Source organism: Helianthus annuus, chromosome 14 (genome assembly GCF_002127325.2).
Source record: "Helianthus annuus cultivar XRQ/B chromosome 14, HanXRQr2.0-SUNRISE, whole genome shotgun sequence".
In the NCBI taxonomy this organism is placed as follows: domain Eukaryota; kingdom Viridiplantae; phylum Streptophyta; class Magnoliopsida; order Asterales; family Asteraceae; genus Helianthus; species Helianthus annuus.
The window spans coordinates 8,683,526-8,700,687 of NC_035446.2; positions in this window are offsets into that span (position 1 = coordinate 8,683,526).

Below are 17,162 nucleotides of genomic sequence, written 5' to 3' on the forward strand. Positions count from 1 at the left end.
TGGGCTTCTAAATTGTCGGGCCGGGTATATATCGGATCGCACAACATGTTGTGGATCGCACAAGGCTATGCTGAACGCACAACATGTTGGGCCGGGTAATTATTGGGCTTCTGGGCGAGTCGCACAAGTAGGATGTGATATGTACTTGACTGTTAGCATATTGCCATGATCATTACGTGTTGTAACCTATTAGATTATGTGTAACATATGTGCACTACTTGAACCTAGACCTGACTTGTATGGTAACCATGTTAGGACGTGGTTGACCCCTAGCCGCTCGATTTGACCTTCGCTTATCTGCCGAGCTAACCTAAGGTGAGTTCACACTTTCTACAAAGTATGGTAATTCCCGGTGGGTTGGGAATGGGTTAAGGAATATGGATTCCTCGTCCTTTTTAGGTAGGACAGTACGGGTTAAGGACTGTAATTCCTCGTCCTCTTGGACGGTTTAAAGTTCACTAGACCAGAACTCTATCACGAAGTCCCTCCTTTTATATCGACTTAATCGTCGGGCCAATGGCGAGCGGGTCATTAGTTAGATAGTGCTATTTAGGTCTGAAAAGCCTCACACCGTGCCGTAGAGGGCGGGCGTGAACTAATGGATCTGGGCACGTCAATGATGATAGACATTGACACAACAGGGCACATAAACATGACTAATGTCAGTGGTCGATATGGTAACGAGTCTAGTAGTGTAAACACGGGGTAGCCCCACGGCTGGATTGCCAGAGAAAATGGGATACACAAATCATGTTTTCAACTATGGGGTAACCCCCACGGCAAGGGTGCCAGTTAAAGGAAACTATGTTTTTGGAATAACTTAACAAACACCCAACTGTGAACTCGCTCAACTTTGTTGTTGACTCGTTACTACATGCTTTGCAGGTCACTTGGTTTAGCAGGAGCTTGCATGGGGAAGAGTCGTTGTGGAGCATGGACATTGAGTGTTCATGATGAACTTAAACATTTTTAATTTATGATTTGGGTTTTGAACTGATTGCTTCCGCTGATAACTTAGACTTATTAAACTGTTTTCGGACACCAATTATATTGTGTGGTTGAACTTTTAATTACTATACTATATTGTTCAATATGATTGGTGGCTTGATCTTGGTCAGTCACGCCTCCATGCAGTGATACTCCGCTTGTGGGTTTTGGGGGTGTGACAACTTAAAACTTATGTTTTTGCCCCCAGTTAAAATATACGTTTTTCGCCCCAACTTCAAAATACATTTACCCATATACCCCGAGCTAAAAATTACGATTTTGCCCCTGGTAAAAAATTACGCTTTTACCCTCAGCCAAAATTACGTTCTCGCCCCAGTTAAAAATAAAATTTTGTTTTTTTCTCCCCGGCTCAAAATTACGATTTTACACCAGTTTATTATTTTATACCCACTTTAAAATTATGTTTTTGCCCTTAGTTTAAAATTACGTATTCCCACAGTTCTACCCTTTATTACATATTTACCCAACCTTTAAAATCAATTACATATTTCCCCTTTTCTTTATGAAATTACCCATTTACCCCTTTTCCTAACCTTTACAAGAAACTAAAGTCTTCTTTCTCATTTATGGCTTCTGATTATCGCCGTCAACCCTAACCGCCAGCAAGTCATTTGAGTCTCCGTTTTTACGTTATAAGCCGGGTTCTTTATCATCTTCTATATGTTTATTTGGTGAAGTCAAGAATCTGTTTCCTTCAAATCTAGGATTTTGACATTAGAAACTAGATCTGGGATGTAATTTTGTCATTCTCTTCATAAAATAGGTTGTATAACCTAATTTATGTAGTTTCCTGACTAGTGCAGCGAGTTGATTGAGATTATATCTGATAACATTAGCGAATCATGTTTCATACGGATGAATAAGTTTTCAACTTTCTAGAGTATCTTGAGTTGATTTTTAGTCTTGAGTATTTATTTATTTATATTTTTAGTCTTGGTGAATGAACTTAAAGGAGCCAGATGAATGATGATGATGGTGGTTCTGTTGTTCATGGTGAATTCTATGAAAAAAAAGGCCTTAAAGTAAAAGAAAAACAACAAAGAAATTACGATTGAACCAATTAAAATAGCACTAAAAATTGATTAGGGGTAGAACGGTAATTTAAAAGAGTAATTTTAATAAAATGGGTAAATACGTAATATATGTGGTTTAGTAAGGAGAAATATGTAATTGATTTTAAGAATTGGGTAAATATGTAATAATTGATCTTAATAGGGAGAAATATGTAAATGATCCAATAAAATTATTCTTTTGCCCCCAGCTCAAAATTACGAATTTCCCCTTGGTTTAAAAATACGATATCACCGTCAATTCAAAATTACGTTTTTGCCCCCAGTGCAAAATAAAAATATGGTTTTCTCCTAGCTAAAAATTACCATTTTACCATCGGGAAAAAAAATTTGATTTTCCTCCATGTAAAAATAAAAACATGACTTTGCCCCAGCTAAAAATTGTGTCAATGAGCTGCCTAACACTCGCTCATTAGTCCTTACAAATTACTGTTTTGCCCTGAGCTCAAAATTACGATGTTTTCATCGTTTTGCTTTTTCTTTCTAGCAAAACTATAGTACTGTTTTTTTTAATTGGTTGAGAATTATTCGGCCCTCGCCCCGCAACGCGGGCGGTGCATCACCTAATTGATAAACAAACTAAAGATCAAACAAATAAAGATGAGAAACATTAGAGAAACGTGCTAAAAAGAATTATCGCCCTTGTAAATTGTTGTGGCAAGAATAGTTTAACATTTCGTGGGAAAAAAATGAAAATCTTTATGAAGAAAACAATGGTATATGTTTAAGTTTAGTGAGATGATTGAGGAATTTAATTTTGTAATGCAAGAAAATGTATGACGCATAACTAATAAAGAAATTTATAGTCATTACCTTGGGCACAATAAAGAGTATATGTACTAATCGGTCTTTGTCTCGATTGCTAAGTGTTATGTCCCTTATGTCCAACGCTTGATGCAATACTACTATCGAGCCGGGGGTCTCACCGGAAGCAGACTCTTTATTCCTACGGGGTAGAGGTAAGGCAGTCTACATGTTACCCTACTCAGACCCTACCTTTGCTTTGCTATTAATGCGATTTACTGAGTATGATGATGATGATACCTTGGGCACAATATGCAAAATGAACTATTTAATTTATTAGGAAATGAAATTAATACTAAAAATGTTAAAAATTTAAATAGGCTAAATATTTTTCAATTATACTTGATTATACTCTTGATACAAGTCGTAAAGAACAAATGTCTATTATTTTACATTGTTTAGATATTTTGTCAACCCCAGTTAAGTTAAAGAATTCTTTTTAAGGATTTTTAATAGTAGAAGAAACAACTCGTAAATGGCTTTTTGATGTTATTGTTAAGAATTTGATAAACAGGACTTGATGTAAATGACATTATAGGATAAGGTTATGATAATGGATCAAATATGAAAGGAAAGCATAATAGAGTGTAGAAATGAATATTAGGTATTAACCTTAGAGCATTTTACACTATGTGTGATTACCATAGTCTAACTTTAGTACTTTGTAATATGGCTAACTCTTATACCAAAGCTAAGGATTTTTTTTTTTGTTGTAATAGAACGTATTTATCGCATGTTTTCATCATCCCCTAAAAAGGTAAAAAATTTTAAAAGATAATGTACCAAATTTAACTTTTAAAATCATTGTCACAAATACGTTGGCAAAGTCGATTAGAAATTATTAAAGCAATTAAGTTTCAAGTTCCAAAATTAAGAGAAGCATTAATCTAATTATATAATGATAGTGTCGATCCTAAAGTTAAAAGTGAGGCTATGTCTTTAGCTACATACGAGTTTGAAGATTTTAGATTTTAATTAGGGATGGTATTTGGTATGATGTTTTGTGTGCTATTAACACAACTATTAAAAAATTACAAGCCAAAGACGTGTATTAATGATGCTATAGCTCAACTAGATAAACTTATTGGTTACTTTAAGAAGTCTAAAGATGAAGGATTTGAAAACGTTATGATTTAAGCTAAAGAAATTGCTATAGAGATTGATATTGAACCTATTTTTCTCGAGAAACGTATTATTCGTAAAAGTTAATGAAACTTTGAAAAATCCCATTGAACATTTTAGATTGATTACCTCTTATACATAGTAGATCAAGCTAGTTCTCAACTCAATAATAGATTTGACAAATTTAAAGATTTTGAAAATATTTACGATTTTCAATTATTATTACTATATATTAATAAATCAAAATGAAATGAACAGTGTTTTTAATATATTTTAATAATATATATTTTTTAATACCCTTTACTATTTTAATATAATAATTATTATTATTATTTTCTTTACTTTCTAAGTTAGATAAGCTTGGTGTCAACCAATACTGGTATCGAAAATACGGGTACGGTCCGGTTCATTATCGGTACATGAAGGTAAAAACCGGCACCAGCCTGATACAGAAAACGCCAAAAGTCGGTACCGGATTGAGTTTGAAAATCTTTAAGTTTTGGAAATTTAGTACTGCTACACGGTACCATTTGCTCATCCCTGATCACGGGTGTCGTACAAACAACAACGGTCGGTAGGGATGAGCTCGGTGGCAACCGATACCGAAAATACCGATTACGGAACCGGTATATGAAGGTAAAAATTGTAACACCTCGAAAATTGGCGTCCTATAAAGTAATGACACGTGTCATAAGTTTGCACGTGGTAATAAATACTACAGAGGGACTAAAGTTGACAAACATAGAAAGCGTGTGAATTCAAGAGTTCAAAATGTCAACAAGGGATAGATATACTTTACAGTAACCCTACATGATGCTCGTACCTTCAAACGAATGAATCATGGATCATACGGAACGAAATGTGGAAGAAAGTGAGAGAAATTACAAGCTACAGGGGTTAAATGTGTCAACATGTTTAAGTTGTACCTCTGAGTGACCCTTTAACAAATCCGAGGCTTTGTAACGGTAAAATATGCTCACTAGAATGCACGATATAGATTTCATCAAGTTCCGTTATAAATTGAGAAAGTTATGATCGAATTCGTACATGAGGGGTTAAAAGCGTCAACATTGGAAGTTATGACTTTTCGGGTAGTAATAAACTAACCGAGGATTAATAAGTTGGGTAAAAGTCACAAGGCCCTTTTACGTAAATAAGAAAGGCACAAAGTGCAAAGTTACCCCTTCGAAATGCCAAAAGCCAGCTGCAATAATGTAAAAAGATTTGAAAAATCTTACAGCATGTCTCAGACGGGCCGCGTAAGAGTTACATTGAGCTTATGCGGACCGCGTAGACAGTAGAAAGATTTGGTTCTGTCAGAGAGATTCAGGCGGGCCGCGTAAAGGTTGAAGGACCTTTGATGCGGGCCGCGTGAGATGGCCAGATACAGAAAATGCGGACAGAAGCACTATTTGGTGTTTTAATCAACTTAGAGCCATTATTAAACAGCATGGGTGACCCCTAAACGACCCCTAGGCCTCAGGGACACTTGTTGATGATCTGGGATCCATTGTAGACTTGTGTGGCAATGATCTAAGGTGTCTAAGTTACTATAAAAGGCCATGAGATGCAACCATTGTAACCACACCTTCATTCAACATTTCTGATCATTTCTGGAGCTCAAGTGTCCTCTCTAAGCATCCCTGGTCGTGCATAGGACTTCAGTAAGTGTGCTTAACCCTTCTTAGTTAAGTTTTTGCTTAGTTATAGCTTAGAAGTCAAACCGTCGTAATTAACGGTTGACTTAATGATTAATCACTAATAGTCCAGTGATTAGTCGAACCAAAGGTAGTTATATGTTGGTAATTATGTGGGCATTAAACCCTTAAAAGGGCACCCTCTGATTCCCACTCTAACTAGTCCAAATGTCAGGTCAAAGTTGCTTAGAAAAAGTCAACAGAATGCTAATTTTCGAATTAACGCATAATTAACAATGTTGATGGCATGTAACCTATTTTATAACTCATATAACTTTATAACAAGTATTATAACTGGTCTAAGCTTGTTTGATCCGACCATTTACTGTTTTGACCCAGTTCGGAACCGAAAGTCGCAAAACTTTGACTTTTGCTTTGACTTCAGTTCTGACCCGATTTAGTATGATTTAGATATGCCTTAGGACTCTCTTAGGACCACGTTACATGATAGTATAACCCTCTGTGGCTGGTTCGTTGTTTGTCCGAGTCGTTTGCACATTTTCCGTTATATGCTTAAAGTTGACCATAATACCCTTTTAACCTTAAAACGAGAATTTTGGATATGTGAAAGGACAATAACCTTAGTTACTGAATTCTAAGCATGTCCCTAAAATTTCATGTCAACCCGAGGTCTAGAATAGGAGTTATGCTAAATAGCGCAATTAAGAAAAACTTTTGTAATTAAACGGCGCAATTAGCATAAAGCCTATCTAAACCCAAATTTCGACACCAAACCTTTTACACACTGATGTAAAATAATATTTTGGGATTTTTAAAGATTTTTAATTATTTTTAACCTGCTCATAACCTGCGGTTATGGCGTTGATTCGGTAGATACCGAATATACTCTTTTCGGACCTAAAATGAGTTCTACATGGTATTTTGACCCGAATCCAATTGCTACTGATTTCATATAATAAATAAAGTAATTTGAACTTTATAATCTGGTCAGAAAACTCAAATTTCCTGTATAAGCCGGAAATCTCTTTTATAATCTTTAAAATGACCAAAATACCCCTACGGGGCGTATATTGGGATTAAACTCGTTATGGGCATAATGGAAGGTATCCTACTGGTACCACAACCTCTTTAGAGCATATTAACTTAGGAAACTTGTGTAAGACTCTTGCGGTTACCCGTTACGCCATTTACGCGTCCGGTTCGGTTTATGTAACTAGTTTACATAAATTAGCCGAAACGGGTCAAACCTTGTCGTTTTTATCTCAAAATCCAGAATGTGGTTGGATTACTCATATTAAACAAGTCTTCAAACTTGTGGGGTCTAAATCACATTTTATTCCGGTCTTTGCTTAATCGTGCGTTCGAACCGTATCTTTCGTTAATACTAACCGGTCTAAGTTTAAGCTTAATCAAAGACCCGTCAGGATTCTAATAGGTTATTATAAACCTTCGTTCCAGAATAGGAGACCCGGTAAAAGCTACTTGCATTAGCTGTTTGTGAATTATACTTGCAAAGGTAAATACTTTTAACTTATTTCCCTATACGGGCTTGGGGTACGGTATATAGAATACCGCTTGGTCGGGCATTTGACCTTAATCAATTAGTGGTTAAGTATTGTCAAAATGATCCGTTAAAAATTTGATTTGTTTGCTTAAAGCCTTTGGGGGGTTAATGACCATGTCCCGGATATCCCTGGCATCATCTTACGAGATGGCCACGACCTAAGCACGGGGTGTAGGCGTACACCTGACAGCTGCATATGAAAAATGGTATCCCACTTAAAGATTAACCTTGTGGGTATTATACCTGTGGTGTGTCTATTAGTCTTTAACCCGGTCTACGGAACGGGCTACTGAACGCAAAGAAACATGTAATTCGTTTACAAGTATTATACTAAAATAATTATCCCAAGTTATAAAAGTTTGTGCCACGTGCATTCAAATCAATTTTATTAAACCTTTTACAAAAGTGTCGGTTGAATGTATTTACCAGTGTAAACTGAAGTATTTTCCCAAAAGGTTAACTGCAGGTACTAAACGAACTAGGCTGGCTTTCTCCTAGCGTCCACAATAAGTCTCGCAAGCTTGGACGTCAAACTATTGAACATTATCTCCTATTTTATTTTTGATCCCCTGTGGATTATTTTCAACTATTTATGATACATGATATTACAATAACATTCAGTTGAAATATATCTATGTTTTGCTTCTGCTGTGCATTTAAATATTGTGTTGTTTGATTGTAATGTTACCAACTACGTCACGGTAGTCCCCCACCGGGCCCACCGGTGAAACGTGTGGAAATCGGGGTGTGACAGGTTGGTATCAGAGCCAAAGTTGAGTGAATTAAACAATATCCTTATGTGTTTAATCTCAATGACACAATTGCACATACTTGAGTCTAGACAAGAACATAGGACGAATTCGAATTGTTGTTCTAGTTTGTCCTTTATTATTTGTTGTTGATTTAAAATTGTTTAAGCAGGAAATATGCCACCAGCAATCAGAAGAGGAGGAAGAGGCAAAGGGCCAATCACTACCCACAATGATCATGAGGTCGGACCTTCACACATGCGAGCTAAAAATTACCATTTTACCATCGGGAAAAAAAATTTGATTTTCCTCCATGTAAAAATAAAAACATGACTTTGCCCCCAGCTAAAAATTGTGTCAATGAGCTGCCTAACACTCGCTCATTAGTCCTTACAAATTACTGTTTTGCCCTGAGCTCAAAATTACGATGTTTTCATCGTTTTGCTTTTTCTTTCTAGCAAAACTATAGTACTGTTTTTTTTAATTGGTTGAGAATTATTCGGCCCTCGCCCCGCAACGCGGGCGGTGCATCACCTAGTTGATAAACAAACTAAAGATCAAACAAATAAAGATGAGAAACATTAGAGAAACGTGCTAAAAAGAATTATCGCCCTTGTAAATTGTTGTGGCAAGAATAGTTTAACATTTCGTGGGAAAAAAATGAAAATCTTTATGAAGAAAACAATGGTATATGTTTAAGTTTAGTGAGATGATTGAGGAATTTAATTTTGTAATGCAAGAAAATGTATGACGCATAACTAATAAAGAAATTTATAGTCATTACCTTGGGCACAATAAAGAGTATATGTACTAATCGGTCTTTGTCTCGATTGCTAAGTGTTATGTCCCTTATGTCCAACGCTTGATGCAATACTACTATCGAGCCGGGGGTCTCACCGGAAGCAGACTCTTTATTCCTACGGGGTAGAGGTAAGGCTGTCTACATGTTACCCTACTCAGACCCTACCTTTGCTTTGCTATTAATGCGATTTACTGAGTATGATGATGATGATACCTTGGGCACAATATGCAAAATGAACTATTTAATTTATTAGGAAATGAAATTAATACTAAAAATGTTAAAAATTTAAATAGGCTAAATATTTTTCAATTATACTTGATTATACTCTCGATACAAGTCGTAAAGAACAAATGTCTATTATTTTACATTGTTTAGATATTTTGTCAACCCCAGTTAAGTTAAAGAATTCTTTTCAAGGATTTTTAATAGTAGAAGAAACAACTCGTAAATGGCTTTTTGATGTTATTGTTAAGAATTTGATAAACAGGACTTGATGTAAATGACATTATAGGATAAGGTTATGATAATGGATCAAATATGAAAGGAAAGCATAATAGAGTGTAGAAATGAATATTAGGTATTAACCTTAGAGCATTTTACACTATGTGTGATTACCATAGTCTAACTTTAGTACTTTGTAATATGGCTAACTCTTATACCAAAGCTAAGGATTTTTTTTTTTTGTTGTAATAGAACGTATTTATCGCATGTTTTCATCATCCCCTAAAAAGGTAAAAAATTTTAAAAGATAATGTACCAAATTTAACTTTTAAAATCATTGTCACAAATACGTTGGCAAAGTCGATTAGAAATTATTAAAGCAATTAAGTTTCAAGTTCCAAAATTAAGAGAAGCATTAATCTAATTATATAATGATAGTGTCGATCCTAAAGTTAAAAGTGAGGCTATGTCTTTAGCTACATACGAGTTTGAAGATTTTAGATTTTAATTAGGGATGGTATTTGGTATGATGTTTTGTGTGCTATTAACACAACTATTAAAAAATTACAAGCCAAAGACGTGTATTAATGATGCTATAGCTCAACTAGATAAACTTATTGGTTACTTTAAGAAGTCTAAAGATGAAGGATTTGAAAACGTTATGATTTAAGCTAAAGAAATTGCTATAGAGATTGATATTGAACCTATTTTTCTCGAGAAACGTATTATTCGTAAAAGTTAATGAAACTTTGAAAAATCCCATTGAACATTTTAGATTGATTACCTCTTATACATAGTAGATCAAGCTAGTTCTCAACTCAATAATAGATTTGACAAATTTAAAGATTTTGAAAATATTTACGATTTTCAATTATTATTACTATTACTATATATTAATAAATCAAAATGAAATGAACAGTGTTTTTAATATATTTTAATAATATATATTTTTTAATACCCTTTACTATTTTAATATAATAATTATTATTATTATTATTTTCTTTACTTTCTAAGTTAGATAAGCTTGGTGTCAACCAATACTGGTATCGAAAATACGGGTACGGTCCGGTTCATTATCGGTACATGAAGGTAAAAACCGGCACCAGCCTGATACAGAAAACGCCAAAAGTCGGTACCGGATTGAGTTTGAAAATCTTTAAGTTTTGGAAATTTAGTACTGCTACACGGTACCATTTGCTCATCCCTGATCACGGGTGTCGTACAAACAACAACGGTCGGTAGGGATGAGCTCGGTGGCAACCGATACCGAAAATACCGATTACGGAACCGGTATATGAAGGTAAAAATTGTAACACCTCGAAAATTGGCGTCCTATAAAGTAATGACACGTGTCATAAGTTTGCACGTGGTAATAAATACTACAGAGGGACTAAAGTTGACAAACATAGAAAGCGTGTGAATTCAAGAGTTCAAAATGTCAACAAGGGATAGATATACTTTACAGTAACCCTACATGATGCTCGTACCTTCAAACGAATGAATCATGGATCATACGGAACGAAATGTGGAAGAAAGTGAGAGAAATTACAAGCTACAGGGGTTAAATGTGTCAACATGTTTAAGTTGTACCTCTGAGTGACCCTTTAACAAATCCGAGGCTTTGTAACGGTAAAATATGCTCACTAGAATGCACGATATAGATTTCATCAAGTTCCGTTATAAATTGAGAAAGTTATGATCGAATTCGTACATGAGGGGTTAAAAGCGTCAACATTGGAAGTTATGACTTTTCGGGTAGTAATAAACTAACCGAGGATTAATAAGTTGGGTAAAAGTCATAAGGCCCTTTTACGTAAATAAGAAAGGCCCAAAGTGCAAAGTTACCCCTTCGAAATGCCAAAAGCCAGCTGCAATAATGTAAAAAGATTTGAAAAATCTTACAGCATGTCTCAGACGGGCCGCGTAAGAGTTACATTGAGCTTATGCGGACCGCGTAGACAGTAGAAAGATTTGGTTCTGTCAGAGAGATTCAGGCGGGCCGCGTAAAGGTTGAAGGACCTTTGATGCGGGCCGCGTGAGATGGCCAGATACAGAAAATGCGGACAGAAGCACTATTTGGTGTTTTAATCAACTTAGAGCCATTATTAAACAGCATGGGTGACCCCTAAACGACCCCTAGGCCTCAGGGACACTTGTTGATGATCTGGGATCCATTGTAGACTTGTGTGGCAATGATCTAAGGTGTCTAAGTTACTATAAAAGGCCATGAGATGCAACCATTGTCACCACACCTTCATTCAACATTTCTGATCATTTCTGGAGCTCAAGTGTCCTCTCTAAGCATCCCTGGTCGTGCATAGGACTTCAGTAAGTGTGCTTAACCCTTCTTAGTTAAGTTTTTGCTTAGTTATAGCTTAGAAGTCAAACCGTCGTAATTAACGGTTGACTTAATGATTAATCACTAATAGTCCAGTGATTAGTCGAACCAAAGGTAGTTATATGTTGGTAATTATGTGGGCATTAAACCCTTAAAAGGGCACCCTCTGATTCCCACTCTAACTAGTCCAAATGTCAGGTCAAAGTTGCTTAGAAAAAGTCAACAGAATGCTAATTTTCGAATTAACGCATAATTAACAATGTTGATGGCATGTAACCTATTTTATCACTCATATAACTTTATAACAAGTATTATAACTGGTCTAAGCTTGTTTGATCCGACCATTTACTGTTTTGACCCAGTTCGGAACCGAAAGTCGCAAAACTTTGACTTTTGCTTTGACTTCAGTTCTGACCCGATTTAGTATGATTTAGATATGCCTTAGGACTCTCTTAGGACCACGTTACATGATAGTATAACCCTCTGTGGCTGGTTCGTTGTTTGTCCGAGTCGTTTGCACATTTTCCGTTATATGCTTAAAGTTGACCATAATACCCTTTTAACCTTAAAACGAGAATTTTGGATATGTGAAAGGACAATAACCTTAGTTACTGAATTCTAAGCATGTCCCTAAAATTTCATGTCAACCCGAGGTCTAGAATAGGAGTTATGCTAAATAGCGCAATTAAGAAAAACTTTTGTAATTAAACGGCGCAATTAGCATAAAGCCTATCTAAACCCAAATTTCGACACCAAACCTTTTACACACTGATGTAAAATAATATTTTGGGATTTTTAAAGATTTTTAATTATTTTTAACCTGCTCATAACCTGCGGTTATGGCGTTGATTCGGTAGATACCGAATATACTCTTTTCGGACCTAAAATGAGTTCTACATGGTATTTTGACCCGAATCCAATTGCTACTGATTTCATATAATAAATAAAGTAATTTGAACTTTATAATCTGGTCAGAAAACTCAAATTTCCTGTATAAGCCGGAAATCTCTTTTATAATCTTTAAAATGACCAAAATACCCCTACGGGGCGTATATTGGGATTAAACTCGTTATGGGCATAATGGAAGGTATCCTACTGGTACCACAACCTCTTTAGAGCATATTAACTTAGGAAACTTGTGTAAGACTCTTGCGGTTACCCGTTACGCCATTTACGCGTCCGGTTCGGTTTATGTAACTAGTTTACATAAATTAGCCGAAACGGGTCAAACCTTGTCGTTTTTATCTCAAAATCCAGAATGTGGTTGGATTACTCATATTAAACAAGTCTTCAAACTTGTGGGGTCTAAATCACATTTTATTCCGGTCTTTGCTTAATCGTGCGTTCGAACCGTATCTTTCGTTAATACTAACCGGTCTAAGTTTAAGCTTAATCAAAGACCCGTCAGGATTCTAATAGGTTATTATAAACCTTCGTTCCAGAATAGGAGACCCGGTAAAAGCTACTTGCATTAGCTGTTTGTGAATTATACTTGCAAAGGTAAATACTTTTAACTTATTTCCCTATACGGGCTTGGGGTACGGTATATAGAATACCGCTTGGTCGGGCATTTGACCTTAATCGATTAGTGGTTAAGTATTGTCAAAATGATCCGTTAAAAATTTGATTTGTTTGCTTAAAGCCTTTGGGGGGTTAATGACCATGTCCCGGATATCCCTGGCATCATCTTACGAGATGGCCACGACCTAAGCACGGGGTGTAGGCGTACACCTGACAGCTGCATATGAAAAATGGTATCCCACTTAAAGATTAACCTTGTGGGTATTATACCTGTGGTGTGTCTATTAGTCTTTAACCCGGTCTACGGAACGGGCTACTGAACGCAAAGAAACATGTAATTCGTTTACAAGTATTATACTAAAATAATTATCCCAAGTTATAAAAGTTTGTGCCACGTGCATTCAAATCAATTTTATTAAACCTTTTACAAAAGTGTCGGTTGAATGTATTTACCAGTGTAAACTGAAGTATTTTCCCAAAAGGTTAACTGCATGTACTAAACGAACTAGGCTGGCTTTCTCCTAGCGTCCACAATAAGTCTCGCAAGCTTGGACGTCAAACTATTGAACATTATCTCCTATTTTATTTTTGATCCCCTGTGGATTATTTTCAACTATTTATGATACATGATATTACAATAACATTCAGTTGAAATATATCTATGTTTTGCTTCTGCTGTGCATTTAAATATTGTGTTGTTTGATTGTAATGTTACCAACTACGTCACGGTAGTCCCCCACCGGGCCCACCGGTGAAACGTGTGGAAATCGGGGTGTGACAGGTTGGTATCAGAGCCAAAGTTGAGTGAATTAAACAATATCCTTATGTGTTTAATCTCAATGACACAATTGCACATACTTGAGTCTAGACAAGAACATAGGACGAATTCGAATTGTTGTTCTAGTTTGTCCTTTATTATTTGTTGTTGATTTAAAATTGTTTAAGCAGGAAATATGCCACCAGCAATCAGAAGAGGAGGAAGAGGCAAAGGGCCAATCACTACCCACAATGATCATGAGGTCGGACCTTCACACATGCGAGCTAAAAATTACCATTTTACCATCGGGAAAAAAAATTTGATTTTCCTCCATGTAAAAATAAAAACATGACTTTGCCCCCAGCTAAAAATTGTGTCAATGAGCTGCCTAACACTCGCTCATTAGTCCTTACAAATTACTGTTTTGCCCTGAGCTCAAAATTACGATGTTTTCATCGTTTTGCTTTTTCTTTCTAGCAAAACTATAGTACTGTTTTTTTTAATTGGTTGAGAATTATTCGGCCCTCGCCCCGCAACGCGGGCAGTGCATCACCTAGTTGATAAACAAACTAAAGATCAAACAAATAAAGATGAGAAACATTAGAGAAACGTGCTAAAAAGAATTATCGCCCTTGTAAATTGTTGTGGCAAGAATAGTTTAACATTTCGTGGGAAAAAATGAAAATCTTTATGAAGAAAACAATGGTATATGTTTAAGTTTAGTGAGATGATTGAGGAATTTAATTTTGTAATGCAAGAAAATGTATGACGCATAACTAATAAAGAAATTTATAGTCATTACCTTGGGCACAATAAAGAGTATATGTACTAATCGGTCTTTGTCTCGATTGCTAAGTGTTATGTCCCTTATGTCCAACGCTTGATGCAATACTACTATCGAGCCGGGGGTCTCACCGGAAGCAGACTCTTTATTCCTACGGGGTAGAGGTAAGGCTGTCTACATGTTACCCTACTCAGACCCTACCTTTGCTTTGCTATTAATGCGATTTACTGAGTATGATGATGATGATACCTTGGGCACAATATGCAAAATGAACTATTTAATTTATTAGGAAATGAAATTAATACTAAAAATGTTAAAAATTTAAATAGGCTAAATATTTTTCAATTATACTTGATTATACTCTCGATACAAGTCGTAAAGAACAAATGTCTATTATTTTACATTGTTTAGATATTTTGTCAACCCCAGTTAAGTTAAAGAATTCTTTTCAAGGATTTTTAATAGTAGAAGAAACAACTCGTAAATGGCTTTTTGATGTTATTGTTAAGAATTTGATAAACAGGACTTGATGTAAATGACATTATAGGATAAGGTTATGATAATGGATCAAATATGAAAGGAAAGCATAATAGAGTGTAGAAATGAATATTAGGTATTAACCTTAGAGCATTTTACACTATGTGTGATTACCATAGTCTAACTTTAGTACTTTGTAATATGGCTAACTCTTATACCAAAGCTAAGGATTTTTTTTTTTGTTGTAATAGAACGTATTTATCGCATGTTTTCATCATCCCCTAAAAAGGTAAAAAAATTTAAAAGATAATGTACCAAATTTAACTTTTAAAATCATTGTCACAAATACGTTGGCAAAGTCGATTAGAAATTATTAAAGCAATTAAGTTTCAAGTTCCAAAATTAAGAGAAGCATTAATCTAATTATATAATGATAGTGTCGATCCTAAAGTTAAAAGTGAGGCTATGTCTTTAGCTACATACGAGTTTGAAGATTTTAGATTTTAATTAGGGATGGTATTTGGTATGATGTTTTGTGTGCTATTAACACAACTATTAAAAAATTACAAGCCAAAGACGTGTATTAATGATGCTATAGCTCAACTAGATAAACTTATTGGTTACTTTAAGAAGTCTAAAGATGAAGGATTTGAAAACGTTATGATTTAAGCTAAAGAAATTGCTATAGAGATTGATATTGAACCTATTTTTCTCGAGAAACGTATTATTCGTAAAAGTTAATGAAACTTTGAAAAATCCCATTGAACATTTTAGATTGATTACCTCTTATACATAGTAGATCAAGCTAGTTCTCAACTCAATAATAGATTTGACAAATTTAAAGATTTTGAAAATATTTACGATTTTCAATTATTATTACTATATATTAATAAATCAAAATGAAATGAACAGTGTTTTTAATATATTTTAATAATATATATTTTTTAATACCCTTTACTATTTTAATATAATAATTATTATTATTATTTTCTTTACTTTCTAAGTTAGATAAGCTTGGTGTCAACCAATACTGGTATCGAAAATACGGGTACGGTCCGGTTCATTATCGGTACATGAAGGTAAAAACCGGCACCAGCCTGATACAGAAAACGCCAAAAGTCGGTACCGGATTGAGTTTGAAAATCTTTAAGTTTTGGAAATTTAGTACTGCTACACGGTACCATTTGCTCATCCCTGATCACGGGTGTCGTACAAACAACAACGGTCGGTAGGGATGAGCTCGGTGGCAACCGATACCGAAAATACCGATTACGGAACCGGTATATGAAGGTAAAAATTGTAACACCTCGAAAATTGGCGTCCTATAAAGTAATGACACGTGTCATAAGTTTGCACGTGGTAATAAATACTACAGAGGGACTAAAGTTGACAAACATAGAAAGCGTGTGAATTCAAGAGTTCAAAATGTCAACAAGGGATAGATATACTTTACAGTAACCCTACATGATGCTCGTACCTTCAAACGAATGAATCATGGATCATACGGAACGAAATGTGGAAGAAAGTGAGAGAAATTACAAGCTACAGGGGTTAAATGTGTCAACATGTTTAAGTTGTACCTCTGAGTGACCCTTTAACAAATCCGAGGCTTTGTAACGGTAAAATATGCTCACTAGAATGCACGATATAGATTTCATCAAGTTCCGTTATAAATTGAGAAAGTTATGATCGAATTCGTACATGAGGGGTTAAAAGCGTCAACATTGGAAGTTATGACTTTTCGGGTAGTAATAAACTAACCGAGGATTAATAAGTTGGGTAAAAGTCATAAGGCCCTTTTACGTAAATAAGAAAGGCCCAAAGTGCAAAGTTACCCCTTCGAAATGCCAAAAGCCAGCTGCAATAATGTAAAAAGATTTGAAAAATCTTACAGCATGTCTCAGACGGGCCGCGTAAGAGTTACATTGAGCTTATGCGGACCGCGTAGACAGTAGAAAGATTTGGTTCTGTCAGAGAGATTCAGGCGGGCCGCGTAAAGGTTGAAGGACCTTTGATGCGGGCCGCGTGAGATGGCCAGATACAGAAAATGCGGACAGAAGCACTATT